This window comes from Balaenoptera physalus, assembly GCF_965194825.1.
Source record: "Balaenoptera physalus genome assembly, chromosome: 5".
Taxonomy (NCBI): domain Eukaryota; kingdom Metazoa; phylum Chordata; class Mammalia; order Artiodactyla; family Balaenopteridae; genus Balaenoptera; species Balaenoptera physalus.
The window spans coordinates 141,875,282-141,891,092 of NC_138884.1; the positions used below are offsets into that span (position 1 = coordinate 141,875,282).

Sequence of the window (15,811 nt, forward strand, 5' to 3'; positions counted from 1 at the left end):
GCTCAGTTTTTTGGAAATTTTATCATTGAGTTTTAGGGCAGGGAAACCTGATAGTTTAAACTTCTGAAAGCATTTAGATCTTTGAAGAGAAATAACACAAGTCCACACTCAAATCTGAAAATACTTTGTATCCATTTAGTTCTATGTTGAGTTTTAAATGGTTATTTAAGTACATGTGTTCAAAATAATATTGTAGTTTCCATCATTATGTATCTGGGGGTGTGGGAGAGAGAACCAATAAAATTAATCTCTTTAAGCTTCCTAGACAAAAAAATAAATTTACCAGACTAACTTTGAGCAAAAATTAAATTTATACTCCAGACATCAATTCTGAAGTTTATTATTATAATGAAATTATCAGGAAATCATTTGATGCCATTTTTATAGATTTTAAAAAGTAAATGTTGAGATCTATAACTAGAAAATAACTGTGTTCCTAAGAAAAACCTACAAGACTTGACAATTATCATGTTTTTTTAAGGGTCAGTGGATCTTTTTATATAGCTTTTTTTTTTATTAGAGTAAAATGAAAATTCAGTTAAAAATAAATTCAATAAAAAAAAAAAAGTCACCATGAAGTAGGTTGTAGTAAGCTAACAGTGACCAGTGGGTATGTTATTGTGTCCATGACAAGTTCAAACTTGACTAATTATTTAGATATCTGTCTTAGTATTTTTTTTTGGAAAGAAGGAACATGATTTTATTGAAATGTTTTTAGTACAGTGTTGGAAGATCTTCGAATCCTATATTCTAAACCAATACAAGCACTGCAAATGATGTAGTTCCTGAATCTATTTGACATCATATCTACCAAGGGAATGTTATAATACAAATCTCTTTAAGTTGGTTAATGTAATTTAAGTTGGAACCTGAGCAACTTTGGTATAGTCATATTTCTCTGACTCCCTATTTTGGCTAGATGTACGCCAAATCAACCACCATGCAGCAGAGTCAGACAGGACCAATATATTTGGTGGTTTCACTAAAATGTTTCCGCATAAGCAGCAAGGGACTCACAAGTTCTGGGATTAAGCTGCTCTCAAGGCCGTCTTCATCATCTTTTTTGAACTGGACCATCAAATAGTTAAGGTCTACATTGCCACTGCACAGGGCTAAGTCTACTCTATTTAGTTGATAGATGTACCAGAAGTACTTTAAAATACAAAAGTGGAGATAAATAACCATAGAAACAATCAGTTCTTAATTCAGAGAATGACAATATCGATTTTTATATCTTTATCTGAAGATCATTATTTTAAAACTAGCTCTATGTGTTAGACTCTTAAATCTTAGATGAAATGACTACCTTTAAACCAACTGGTTTTAGTCATTGTCAACATGTCTACACTGGGATGCCAAGCTGTCTACCTGTGTGCGTTCATAACTACATTTTCATTTCTCTATGCATAGAAATTTCAAGAAATACAGATAACACTCGTTTGTCAAAAATAAAAATTACATACATCTAAACAGGCTCTTTACCTATCTCAAATCAACTCTTGTCTATATAGAGTCCATCGTATTGCATAGCTGACCTTAACCAGGCTACACTGTGATTTTTTTCTCAAAAGCCCTCTTAAGGTACAGAAGAATGCTAGTCTCTGCAGTGACTAAAATGATACTTTTAAACTTTGATTCAACCTCTGCTGTAGTGAAGTTTGAAACCTTAAAGATTGCTATTCAGGTTTGTTAACAACTGAAATAGATTTCATTTTTCCACCCACAGAATTTAGATCAGAGACTTTCTTCTCTTCAAGTTTTGAGATTCAGCAGAAGGAGGAGATTGTTATTTATTATTCCTGGGCTTTGTCTGTGCAGGGACATTTCTTTGGGGGAGGAAGCACTCAGTTGGTTATCCACCAACGTGCACTTAGGAAAATTCAGAGTCGATGCTTGCCACCTACCACCAGGGATGGGGGCACCTCACTCAGAAGTCGTCAAAAGCCACCTGTGGATAAAGCTATCTTCCCTCCACCATCACCCCTGGGGCCACCATTTGAACATTAACTTCATGGAGCAACTAATGTTTATTTATTTGTCCTTTTTATTGTAGGCCTTTCTCACCCACATTTTTCATTTAATAGCTTTAGTTAAAATAATCCGTTGCCTAGGAGGCTTGCTACTTGTGATTACAAAAGGCAAAAGGCCATGAAATCAACACTAAGGAGATAATATTTAAATATGTATTTGGAGGCACCCACATAAAATTCACCTTTTTATCATGTCAAAAGCAAAACAGAGATCAGACTAGTAAATATGAGGGGATTTAGGGAAAGAAGTCTTTGTTGTGATGGAAATCCACAACATGAAACTCTTGGAAAAAAGGCAAAGTAAAAGCTAGAGCTAAAAACAGGACATTAAGAAAGACAAGATGGCAGGACATGAGGTGCATCTGGGATGGACAGAGCGTGAATGTGACAGTGAACTTGCAGACTTTCTCAAAACAATTTCTCAGTCAGCTCTATTGCTGAACATAATTTTGGAATTTTAGAACAAGGTATTTCAGATAAGTGACAGTTAACGTTTTTTAGAAGTGGCAATAAAAAACTACTGAACTACATTGCCTCTGATATGTCTAATGTTTACCAGAAATAAACGTGTCAGTGGCCATCTTCAGCAACATAAAATTTGGTCCAAATTAAGCATGATAACCAAAATGGTTTATTGGAAACCTGATCACTAAAACAAATACTCAAAATTCAGGGTATTATAAATTCTCTAAGGTTCACTCAGAAGTAAAAGGCCAATTCTCTACAGGGTTTCACCCAAATGTCCATAGGCATTATCATTTTATATTTACACAGAGGCTTTAATCTGAGGTGACCTTTGGTAACCCTGAAATACATAAACTATGAACTTCCACGATGGAATTATAAACTTGAAAGTTGTGGCCTCAAAGCACTGATAGAACAAAGGAAAAAAAGGTCACGTATCAGAACAAATCAAGGTAACAAAAACATTTCTCATTTAAGAGTGTTCACTTAAAGATCAAATAACCACTGCCCTCCCCACCAAACTGAAAATAAATGGTCAAGAGTTTTAAGAGGGAGAAAACAGTGGACCTCAGAGTATACAAAGATCTGATGCTTTTGCATCAATATAACTGCTTAGTCCTAAAGCTAGAAAATCAGACAAATGCATGCAAGTCAGAAGCCAGAGCAGTCTTGCTTCCACACCTCACATCCTGGATTTACAGTGGGACGTGGCTGAACAGGTAAGATGCAGATTCACCGCTGTGGGTCCTTTGAATCGCCTCTGCCAAGATCATCGAAATGTCAGTAACCTGAATCTTGGAGCAGTGTTTCATTTTGTCCTCTGGGGACAGTGTTTATCACAACAACAGCGTCAAAGGCGGCATTATTTATTCTGGAAATAGCTGGCCCAGAGAAGATCCCATGGGTAAGGATAGCATAAACTTTGGTGGCTCCGGCCGAGAGTAGCTTGTCCGCAGCATGGCAGATGGTGCCACATGTGTCGGCCATGTCATCCACAAGGATGGCCACGTGGTCCTTCACATCGCCCACCAGCACCATCCGGTCCACTTCCTTTGCCTTCTTCCTCTCCTTGTGAATCAAGGCAAATTCCACATTCAACCTGTCTGCGATTGACGTGACCCTTTTGGCACCCCCGGCGTCAGGTGAAACAGTGATGCAGTTTCTCCACTCGGTGATGTTCTCCCGAATCCAATGCAGGGCCGCGGGCTCCACGTACAAGTTGTCCACGGGGATATCAAAGAACCCCTGGATCGGAGAGGCATGCAGGTCCAGGGTGATGATGTGATCCGCCCCAGCGACCGAGAGCATCTTGGCCACAAGTTTCGCCGAAATCGGAGCACGACTCTTGTCCTTTTTGTCTTGGCGGGCGTACGGGAAGCACGGGATCACGGCGGTCACCGTGGAGGATGACGCAACCTTGCAGGCGTTGATCATGATGAGGAGTTCCATCAGGTTGCCGTTGACTTCTCCGCAGGCACTCTGGATGATGTACACATCTTCCCCCTCACACTTTCGCTAATCTCGACGCTGGTCTCCTGGTTGCTGAACTTCTTAGTTACCACCTTGCCCGGCTCCTGGCCCAGCCGGTCAGCCACGCGCTGGGACAGGTCCTGGTGCGAGCTGCCGCTGCAGAGCACGATGTTGGGCATGGTCAGGCGCGGGGCTCCAAGCGGCGCGAGGCGGCGGAGGCGGCGGTGACACGGGGGCCTGTGGCGAGAGCTGGAAAGAGCGACTGGGGACACTGGGAGGAGCGGAGCTCTGTCTTTGTATTTTTAAGCTATATAATACAAGGTGTTTGTTTTATAAATCCAACGTACAATAAAGGCTTTAACTTCTTATGCATTTATTCGTATTCCTTTACCAAACTATTCATTAATAAAAATATAACAACTATTACGGATTTGGCAGAAAGAATCTTTTGGCTCATACATCAGGACAGTCATGGGAGATAATGAAATTATATCCTTATCACTTGTAACAAAATATCTAACTGTATAAAAAACAAATCTTGATTATACATGGATGGATAGTAAGTATACATTTTAAAAATTTAACTTAATTTAAGAATTTAAATGTAAGAAGATTTAAAATCTAAATTCTATTCTATCAGTGCTAAATTGGATTATTAAAAAATATTCCAAATAACATAAACATTTAGGTAAATAAATCATAATTAAACAAATAGAAAGTTTAAATCCTACTGATGGATTGATTCTGAAGTTATTCTGTCATGATACATAGCTGTACAATTTAAAAACTAGGACTTTGTCATACTATAATAATTAACTATATTATTTTTTCTATACTGAATATACAGTTTGAATTTTCAGGGGCAACTTGATCTTTTTTGGGTGGAGTGACTTTCCCCACATCTCTCTCCTAAGCTTTCAACTATATAACCATCCATGCAACTGCTTATCTAATAATTTCAATGATCTCTCTCTCTCTTTCTCTGTCACAAACACACACACACACACACACACACACACACAAACAAATAGCACTCCTACCCTTCCATCGTTCATGCATTTACCATGAGTCAGGAAAATTTTCTCACAGGTTGGAGCATAGCCCTAAAGATACTTGGTTGGTTCAGGAAGAATTATTTCCATTTAAAATGAGTAATAATAGAAGTGGACCTATCATATCAGGTATAAAAAATTCTGTAGGGATAATATATGACCAATAAGACAGCACAAAGAAGACTATACACACAAAATTTTTCTCATACATTACATTAAATGCCTGTACAGAGATTTCTTTTAAAAATTATATAAGTCAATAAAATACATAATATATTTTAAAGTTCTTAGGAAAAAAATTTAGAATTCTAAAAGTATAGAATATAAGCTAGAAAAGTTCAGAAAAGAAGAGGAAGAGACTATAAAAGTATTGCCGAAATAAAGATTTCTTTTAAGCCTTCAAAAAAGAGAATGATTTTGCTCAATACAGTTAATGAAAATAAACATGAGCTCAAGTGTAAGTGAGCAAAATAAAGGGGAATAAGCAAAAAGTTAAGTTGTTTACAGAGACATTTCTTAGATGTGCATGATAGTCAGGTATACTCCATATATCTGTATTTGCAATATATCCATAATTGGTATCTTTGAGGAAGAGAGACAAATAAGGTGGTTACAGAAATACTAAAAAATATGACAAAATATTCCAAAAATATATGAAGACTTCAGAATATAACATACATATATATATAAAACTAAATCACTTTGCTGTACACCTGAAACTAGCACAACGCTGTAAATCAACTATACTTCAATTAAAAATGTATATAACACAATGTAGCATATACTATTCCAAATAAGAAATGCTGGATACCAATAAAAACTGTGCCATGTTTGTAAGATGAAGAATAAATCCTTTGAAAGTACAGAGAGTAAAAGTTATCTCCTAACTTAAAAAAAAAAAAAAAGTTGTCTGAATTCAGATATTAAAATTGGGAATTCAGAGCTAGAAGAAAATGAACGATGACTATAAGGTCTTTGGGGAAAGAAAGAGTGACCAAAGAATTTTAAACTGAGTGAAACCATATTTAAATATAATAACAAAAGGAAAATATTTTCAAACATGATGAAACTTTTAGAGAATCTTCTCATTTTAAGAAAAACTGCACAAATAGTTTTAGTCAACTGAGAAACAAGAATGTATGCAGTGACATCAGCAAGATGGTGGTATAGGAATTTCTAGCACTGCCCCCTCCCCAAAACATCAATTTGAACTATCCATGCAAAAAAATACTTTCACAAAGAGCTAGGGATTCCAGGTGAGGATTTATAGCACCCAGATAAAGCACAGAAATAGGCATTGAAGAGTATAAAAGAGATAGATCCACATTATCCCCATCATTCAGCCCACGCTTAAACTCAGGGAGCCCAGCACTGAGAGACGCACCATGGGAAAAGAAGAGTGAAATGAGCAGCTGAATTCACTGCAGACCCCAATGTTGGCCAGCTCTAGCACAAGGCCAACTCCTACAGCTTTAGTTGGGAAGCTCCCATTAGACTCCTGTAACTCATGCCTCCTGGCCCATCCCTGCACAAGCTGGCTCCCCTGGTCCCAGGCAGCTCCCGTGGCCCAAGGCTCCAAACCAGACCCTGTAAATCTGGCCTCCTGGCAGACATCTGCCAGACCAGTTTCCTGGCTGGAACAGCACCAAGGTGGCCCCCACTACCTATTCTCTAGACTAGTTCCTGCAGACCAGATATGGAAATCAAGCAACACACTCCTTAACAACCAAGGGGTAAAAGAAGAAATCAAAAGGGAAATCAAAAAACATCTTGAAACAAATGAGAATGGAAACACAACATACAAGAATTATGGGATGTAGCAAAAGCAGTTCTAAGAGGTAAGTTATAGTGATAAATGCCTAACAAGAAAAAAGAAAGATCACAAATAAACAACTTAGCATTACAACTCAAGGAACTAGAAAAAAAAGAACAAATTAAGCCCAAAATTAGCAAAAGGAAGGAAATAACAAAGATTAGAGCACAAATAAATAGCAGAAAAACAATAGAAAAGATCAATGAAACTAAAAGCTGTTTTTTTAAAAAAAGGTAAACAAAATAGATAAACTTTTGGCTAGATTAAGAAAAAAGAAGACTCAAATAAAATCAGAAATGAAAGTGGAGAAATTACAACTGGCATCACCAAAATACAAAGCATCATGAGACAACCATGAAAATTATACACCAGCAAATTGAATAACCTAGAAGAAGTGGATAGATTTCTAGAAACATACAACCTACCAAAACTGAATCATGAAGAAATGAAGAAATAGAAAAACTGAACGGACCAGAAGCAAGTGAGGAGATTGCATCAGTTTCCTTACTGATTCAATCCCAACATAGAAAAGTTCAAGACCAGATGGCTTCACTGGTGAATTCTATCAAACATTTAAAGCCGAATTAAGGCTAATCCTTCTCAAACTCTTCTAAAAAATTGAAGAGGAGGGAGTACTCCCAAACTCATTTTATGAGGCCAGCGTTATTACTCAAATACCAAAGCAAGATAAGGACACTACAAGAAAGGAAAACTACAGCCCGATATTCCTGATGAATATAGACGCAAAACTTTCCAATAATATACTAGCAAATTGAATTCAACAGTACATTAAAAGGATCACACACCATGATCAAGTGGGGTTCATCCCTTGGATGCAAGCATGGTTCAGCACATGCAAATCAATAAATTTGATAACCACATTGACAGAATGAAAAATAAAAATCTCAATAGTTGCAGAAAGAAGCTTTTGACAACATTTAACATCCCTTCAAGATAAAAACTCTCGATAAATGGGTTATAGAAAGAACCTACCTCAACATAATTAATGCCATATATGACAAATCCACAGTTGACATCATACTCAATGGTGAAAGTTTGAAAGATTTCCCGCTAAGATCAAGAACAAGGCAAGGGGGCTTGCTCTCACCAATTTTATTCAATATAGTACTAGAAGCCATAGGCAGAACAAATAAGCAAGAAAAAGAAATAAAAGGCATCCAAATTGGAACGGAAGAAGTAAAATTTTCTCTGCAGATGATATGATCTTATGTATAGAAAATGCTAAAGACTCCACCAAAAAATTGTTAGAGCCAATTAATGAATTCAGTAAAGTTGAAGGATACAAAATCCATATGCAAAAATCAGTTGTATTTCTATGTATTAACAATGAACTATCTGAAAAAGAAACAAAGAAAAACAATTCCATTTACAATTGTATCAAAAGTAATAAAATATTTAGGAATAAATTTAAACAAGGATGTAAAAGATCTTTACACTGAAAATTACGTGAGATTGATGAAAGAAACTGAAGAAGACACACAATAAATGGAAAGATATGCTGTGTTCATGGATCAGAAGAATTAAAATACAAGAGGATACCAGGAAAATAATCACAAATAGAAGAAACAAAATAATTTGAAAAAGATGATAGTATAGATACAGACCTGGTGACATGATCAAGAACAAACATTATGGAACATTTAAAACAATCTACAAGTTGAATACAGTAGAACAAAATGAAAGAGACATGGGTCTTAATGAATTGAGAGACCCCATACTAACCCTGGGCACACTACCTGAATATGATACATAAACCTGTCAGATCCACTATTATTTTGCTCTATTACAGCTCCCTTGACAATACAAAATTGAAGATTATAAACAACTATATGATTAATCAAAAATAAAGCCTCCTTGATATTGAACTAACACAATAAAAGTTAACTGCCATTTTCCTTAACAATATTAGATAGATTGGTAAGCTAATATTGTAACATTATAACATAAGTATCACATGATGTTACCCAGTATTAATATTCTTGTTAAAAGCAGGAGTAAGAGAAGAGTGTTTATTATTACCAAATCAAAATAGGCAAAATATTTGAGATGACATCTAACGTAAAAAATATAAAAAAGGCTAATTACATCAAATTTTTCAACATTACTAGTCATCAGGTAAATGCGATTTGTAACCATAATAAAGTACCATGACATATCCATCAGAATGGCTGATATTAAAAAGACTGAGAATACCAGTTGTTAGCATCAATATGGAGCTATGGGAAAACTCATCCACTGGTGGTGGGAATGCAAAATTGTACAATTCTGGAGAACTGCTTGATAGTTTATTAGAAAGTTAAACATGCATGTAAATACAACCCAGACTTTTTCTATCAACAGGTGAAAGCTTATATAAATTATGTTATATTCGTACAATGGAATACTAATTAGCAAAAAAAAAAAAAATTATAGATACACACAACAACATGGATGGCTGAATCTCCATAGCGTGATGCTGAGTGTGAGTGGTCAGAAACAAATTAGGGAAAACTGTCTAATATTATTACTTTTTTAAATAGCTGACATTTTTATTAGTGCTAGCACAATCTCAGCATATTTCAATAAAAAGGGAATGTAATACACACTACCATATATAAAATAGATAACTAATAAGGACCTACCGCATAGCACAGGGACCTCTACTCATTACTCCGTAATGACCTATATGGGAAAAGAATCTAAAAAAGAGTGTGTATGTGTATAACTGATTCACCTTGCTGTACTCCTGAAACGAACACATCATTGTAAATCAACTACACTCCAATTAAAGAAAGGGGGGGGGGTACCTTCAAAGAACAGAAGCAGTAGAAAACGTTTCTTCTAACAAAGGAAAATAAATAGCAAGATTAAAATTATTTTAATCTTAAAATAAGCTTTACATAATGGCTTTAAAAGACTGGTCAGATTCCATGTAATTTATAACAAACAATAAAAAATTTGCTGGCCGCAAGTCCAAAGAACTTGCACTGCAGCAAAATGCTGAAATAGGGCATTCGCCACAGTCAAATGGAATCATGCAGCTTTATGTAGCCTACAGACAGATTTTCAATCACTGGCAAAGCCATGTTGAACCTAATGCATTATAAGAACCTGTACCAAGTTAATTTAACCAAATGTAGCCTGCTTTTATGATCTCAACTCTGTGCCCTGAAGGTAAACATCAGCCAATTTCTCCTCAAATAAAGTAGATTTTGAAGTTTATTAAGACCTTAACACACAAAACTATGTGCTAAGTATCTAAATTGAGCAATTTGGAAGGTGTTGCTTATACCATCCACATCATGATTTGCTAACCTTGAAGATAATTTTTAAAATTCCATTATTTTCTTCTTTAAATGAGTACTTAAGTATTTGATGATTATTAACAATTTCAGTAAAGCATTAAAAAGTTCTTTGGCAAGTATCAAGCCTAGCCCCCAAAATGCCTTTAGGGGCCTAAGCAAGCTGAGAATGTAATATAACAGGGAGAACCAGAGATACTGCATGCTCCATCTAAGGCATTCAAAATCAAAAAGAAAACACAAACACTTGTCTATGGGCTGACGAATGGGCCATAAGTTTGTAACTCCCAAATGAAAGCTTGGAACCAGAATCTGAAGCTTTTTCCTAATATAGTTGCTTCCTGACACAACGTCTATATAATAGATTCTTTGTAGATTTTGATTAGTGCAAAGTAGTTTACGTATGAGCCGTGACACTCACCTGGAGATTTCTTGTCACATATTTACATGTTCTGGATGGGAGTTAACTATAAATAATTGGAATATTTTAAAACAACTCTTTTTGGCTTTCTATAAGATGGCAAATAATTGTTTTCATTACATAAAATGAAATACCACTACTGAAGTAGCATTTTACCTGCGTAAGAAACCGGTCAGTTGCTCTGTTGTGCTTGGCTAACACACTTAGCAGAGAAGGATTAGCATGTTCAAACTGAGGATTGTAGGTGGAGTCAGACTTAAAGAGTCTCACTTTTTCTTTCTCCAAGTTGGTGGGCTTTATAGCAGTCAGTATACAAAATTTCCTTCCAGAAAATTCATCTCCTTTTTCAAAACTTCTAGACAGCTGAGGCTGCGGCTTTGGCTTTGGAAGAGTAGAGAAATGGCATCACTTGACCTTTCTTTCATTTTTGGGTGTAGGTGGCAGTACTATGCTGTTTCCTGTAACAGAGATACCATGTGTGAACTTTACAGGACTTGACACTGAACTAGTGACAAAAACAGCAAGCTGCCTTTCTAGGCAGTACCAAGTACCACTGCACATCACAGGCACAGCTACGTGAAGAGCTATGCGATTTGCTGGGTGTTCTACATCTTTTGGAGTAGGTGGAGGAAGACTGTTTTTGTGAATGATGCTTTCTCCTCTTTGCTCTGTAGTAGGACATTGTAACTACTGGTTCCAGTTGTGAAAATGTCCTGTAGTATTCCAGGAGATAAATGTGCCATGCTTCTTTTGCTGTCAATGATCAAGGACTCTTCTGCATTTAGAATAGACTTCTTAGCCAGTTCTTGCTCAGGCCAGTGAAGCTTTTCCGTCACGCGAATGGACTCCAGCATCGTCCCAATGAGGCCCCGGGCGGCGGGCTCCGCGGGCGCTGGGGGAGAGGGCCATACAGGAACCGCGAGGGCGGCCTCTAGCCTGCGGCCGTGCCTCAGACGCGGGGTCGCGGAGGAAGGTTGCTCTCGGCGACCGGGTGCAGGATAAGGCGGGTAAGGACAGACGAAGACGTGCTGACAGAGAGCTGCGAGCAGCGTTCCCTCCAGCCCGCAGGTGCTGGAAGGTACTCTGTATAATGTTATTTATATGACACTTTGGAAGAGTCAAATAAAATTTTTAATGACAACACAGATTAGTGGTTGTTCAACGCCCTGTTAAGGTGACTAGGAAGGGACACCAGGGAACACTGGGGATAATCTAACTTGATTTTTATGGTGGTTACATGACTGTATCACTTAGCCAAAATTCATCAAACGCTGCATGTAAAAGATGTGCATTTTATTGTGTGTAAATTATAAACCAATAAAGTTGATTTTATCATGTAATATACAAGAATTTCTAGCAAATTTAAATAAAAGAAAAATTGGGAGACAGTGGAGACTTTTTTTCCTGCATTATTAAGCTACATTGTAATGCTACTATAATTAAAATTGTTTTCTACTATGCATATATGTAGACAGACAGGAAAGTGGGGAAAAAAGAATAGTTAGAAATTTATCTAAATACATAACAGAATTATAGCACTAAATATAGGTAGAATTTCAAAGCATTCGGGAGAAAATTGCAAAGTAACATTGCTAGAAAAAACGGTTAAAAACCTGGTGAATATATAGAATTATCTTAACTTCAAATTTTTACATCATCAAAAATTCTGGTTGCATCAGAGACTTAAACATAAAAATGAAATCACCAAATTATTTGAAAAAATACCAGCGTGTGGATGGTTGTGTTTAGCAAGAGACAAAACCCCAAACCCCACACATAAAAATTGGTACCGATGGCTACTCTAAAGTAAAGTTATCTGAATAGCAGTAATATTACTGGAAAGAAAATCAATTTCAAAAACACAAACTGGAAAAAATTGCAATGTGTACAACAGGTAGCATTAAATAAATAAATTCTGATTAAATAAAGCAGTAGTACCAAATGAAAAAACAAAGACCACAACTCAACAGAAAGATGGGCAAAACATATTTTATAATAAATGAAATACAAATGGCTGTTACATGTAAGAAGGTATTTCCATATATAGTTTATTTGTAATGGGAATAAATCATGAAAAAGAATAAAAATTAAATAACTGTTAATATATTTATTTTTCTTTTGGTCACTGATACCTCCCAATTATCTATGAGCATGCCTCACCTACTATGCAGTAAATAACTTTTAAACTTTTTGTTGAATGATTGAATGAATGAATGTAGGGAAGTAGGGAGTGAAATTGATCACAATAATACACTTTGTATCAATTAATTTTAATGTGGAAAGTAATTATCAAATCAAAATAAATATTAAGAAATATTTTAGAAAAGTTTTGGTATTTTGAATGATGCATTTATGGAGAGAAAGGGCAGATAAAATAGAAATAAAGAAATCCTTACAGAGGTATTAACAATTGCCAAGTCTCTTAGTGTGTACAGCAGGATTGTTACAATTCTGTTTCACAAACAGATATGATCAGAGGGCTGTACTGACATTGGACAGGGCAATGAAGGTCCCTGAAGCTACTACAACCTCCCTCCAGTAGATCGATGAGAGTGTTGAACCTATGGAACTCATACAGTAGATTCCATAGTGAATGTAAGGGCTGATTTAGGATTTAAAACTAATTCCTACACTTGAGCTTGAAACTAAGTTTAATTGTCATCTACCAGCTTTGGAAATGTGCAAGGCCCGTGAGATTTCAACAAATTACAACTATAAAAAGTGACCACATAGAAATTGACTTGATAAGGACTTACGATGAGTTTCTGAGTTAGTTCAATAGCGATCCTTGTCACAATTCGATAGTGAGATGTATATATGCTCAGACATAGATGCCAACTAAAATTATATTTGAGATGTGAGACAAAAGAAAATATTAATTGGCTAAGAAGATCCATTTTATTATACTGACAATGATATGTCATTCTATCCTTTTTTTTCTTTTTCACTCCACAAAAATGTATAATGAATAATTCACATTTACATGTGATAAAGGAAAGAATAATGTGAATTGCAATCATGTAGCCAGTTGAATTGTGCTTATATCAAAAATGAAAAATAACATCCTTAATCCCACATTGAGTCCACTTAATGGGAAAGCTGGCAAGTAGACATTTTTGTTTAAAGTCCCAAAGATTTCACCAGTGTGACATTTTGGAATATCTGCTAACTACTTAACTTACCAAATAATTGAGAATGAGAAAACTGTCAAAATGGGGGTTTCTAGAGATTTAAAATGAAAAGAAAGGTATAGATTTTTAAAATATACTATTTCATGTTATCTGTTTATATCAACTAATCAAAGGCATATGATTATCCTTTCATTTGCATAGTCTCAACATCTGTTTAATAATTCAAAGTCAGTTCGATAGGTTGATAATAGTCTGTGGCATGTTTGAGCCCAGTATGGGTGTCACATCATAATGGGACACTAGTGAAGTGGTCTTTTCTTTGATCCTGACATTAGAATTCTTACTTGACGTGTACATGTCACTTGGAGGGAGGAGTGACACTCTCATCCATTTGTCACGGTGATACAGTGCCCAATCCTTGGTCGGTTGAAGTATTTCTCTATAGTTTAAATAGTGACTAATTGCTTTTTGATTTTTAAAGTGATTTTAATGCTCACAAATTTGACAACTAGCCACTTCAAAAATTCAAATACTCTGGAAATAAGTACAGGGAATATTGTATCAACTAGTGCATGTCTTTTATTTTTTAAATACCACAAAATGGCCAGTAGATGTAAGTTAAACAGTGAATATTCTACAGTCATTTTTTTGTTATTGTTGAGATCACTTACAAAAACAGCAATAGGGGCAATTTGAGGATGGATCCTGTTACCTATGCGCTTTCCCCTGGGGAAACGGAATAGAACAACAAATTCAGGAGATGTTATTGGCAGTTTTATGACATATTTCCATAAATAATAAAAAGCATCTAAGACATGCAGGCAGAACTGTTCTATGACATTCAAGGAAACCTCTTGTTCTAAAATTATGAAAAAAGTCACTTCACACATTTGTGTTCATTGTTAGGTGGATAATTTTGGTGGGGAAATGTTCATTGAGGAGAAACAAGAGCAATGTATTTTGTTAAATCCTTGAAAATTTAAAAGTATGCTAAAATTTTAGTTCTTTGAGTGAGTTGGTACATCTTTTCTGATATTTGTAGCCATGTTCCTAATCAATCGGTATAAATTTTTCTATAAACTGTATATTTTTGAATATTGCATGAATTATTTCAACATATTCAATATATTTGGGTACCATTGTTTACTACAATGCAATAAGTTATTATTTCATAGTATGGCCTTATTACTTCTTAATGGATGGGTTTAGTATTATTCTACTCAGTGCTGCCCAGCAGTGCCAAAGGAGCTTGTAATCACACCCCCAGAGCCAGAGGCACCAGAAAAGATTAAGAGAAAAGGCAGATGAACATAGATGCAAAAATCCTCAACAAAATACTAGCAAACAGAATCCAACAGCACATTAAAAGGATCATACACCATGATCAAGTGGGGTTTATCCCAGGAATGCAAGGATTCTTCAATATACGCAAATCAATCAATGTGATACATCATATTAACAAATTGAAGGAGAAAAACCATATGATCATCTCAATAGATGCAGAGAAAGCTTTTGACAAAATTCAACACCCATTTATGATAAAAGCCCTGCAGAAAGTAGGCATAGAGGGAACTTTCCTCAACATAATAAAGGCCATATATGACAAACCCACAGCCAACATTGTCCTCAATGGTGAAAAACTGAAACCATTTCCACTAAGATCAGGAACAAGACAAGGTTGCCCACTCTCACCACTATTATTCAACATAGTTTTGGAAGTGTTAGCCACAGCAATCAGAGAAGACAAAGAAATAAAAGGAATCCAAATTGGAAAAGAAGAAGTAAAGCTGTCACTATTTGCAGATGACATGATACTATACATAGAGAATCCTAAAGATGCTACCAGAAAACTCCTAGAGCTAATCAATGAATTTGGTAAAGTAGCAGGATACAAAATTAATGCACAGAAATCTCTTGCATTTCTATACACTAATGACGAAAAATCTGAAAGTGAAATTAAGAAAACACTCCCATTTACCATTGCAACAAAAAGAATAAAATAGCTAGGAATAAACCTACCTAAGGAGACAAAAGACCTGTATGCAGAAAATTATAAGACACTGATGAAAGAAATTAAAGATGATACAAATAGATGGAGAGATATACCATGTTCCTGGATTGGAAGAC

General features: G+C 35.7%; 1 long non-coding RNA gene and 1 pseudogene across 3 annotated transcripts in view; one reads left to right on the top strand and one right to left on the bottom strand.

The window, feature by feature from the left end:
- LOC309661005 overlaps positions 1–15,811 on the top strand; it is a 471,219-nt gene that overhangs the window by 160,663 nt on the left and 294,745 nt on the right. The window lies entirely within an intron of this gene.
- LOC309660981 (ribose-phosphate pyrophosphokinase 2 pseudogene) lies at positions 673–14,983 on the bottom strand (annotated as a pseudogene). The gene is made up of 2 exons (XR_014268404.1): positions 3,177–14,983; positions 673–1,152 (listed from the first exon to the last, which is right to left on the bottom strand). The product of XR_014268404.1 is annotated as a ribose-phosphate pyrophosphokinase 2 pseudogene (transcript).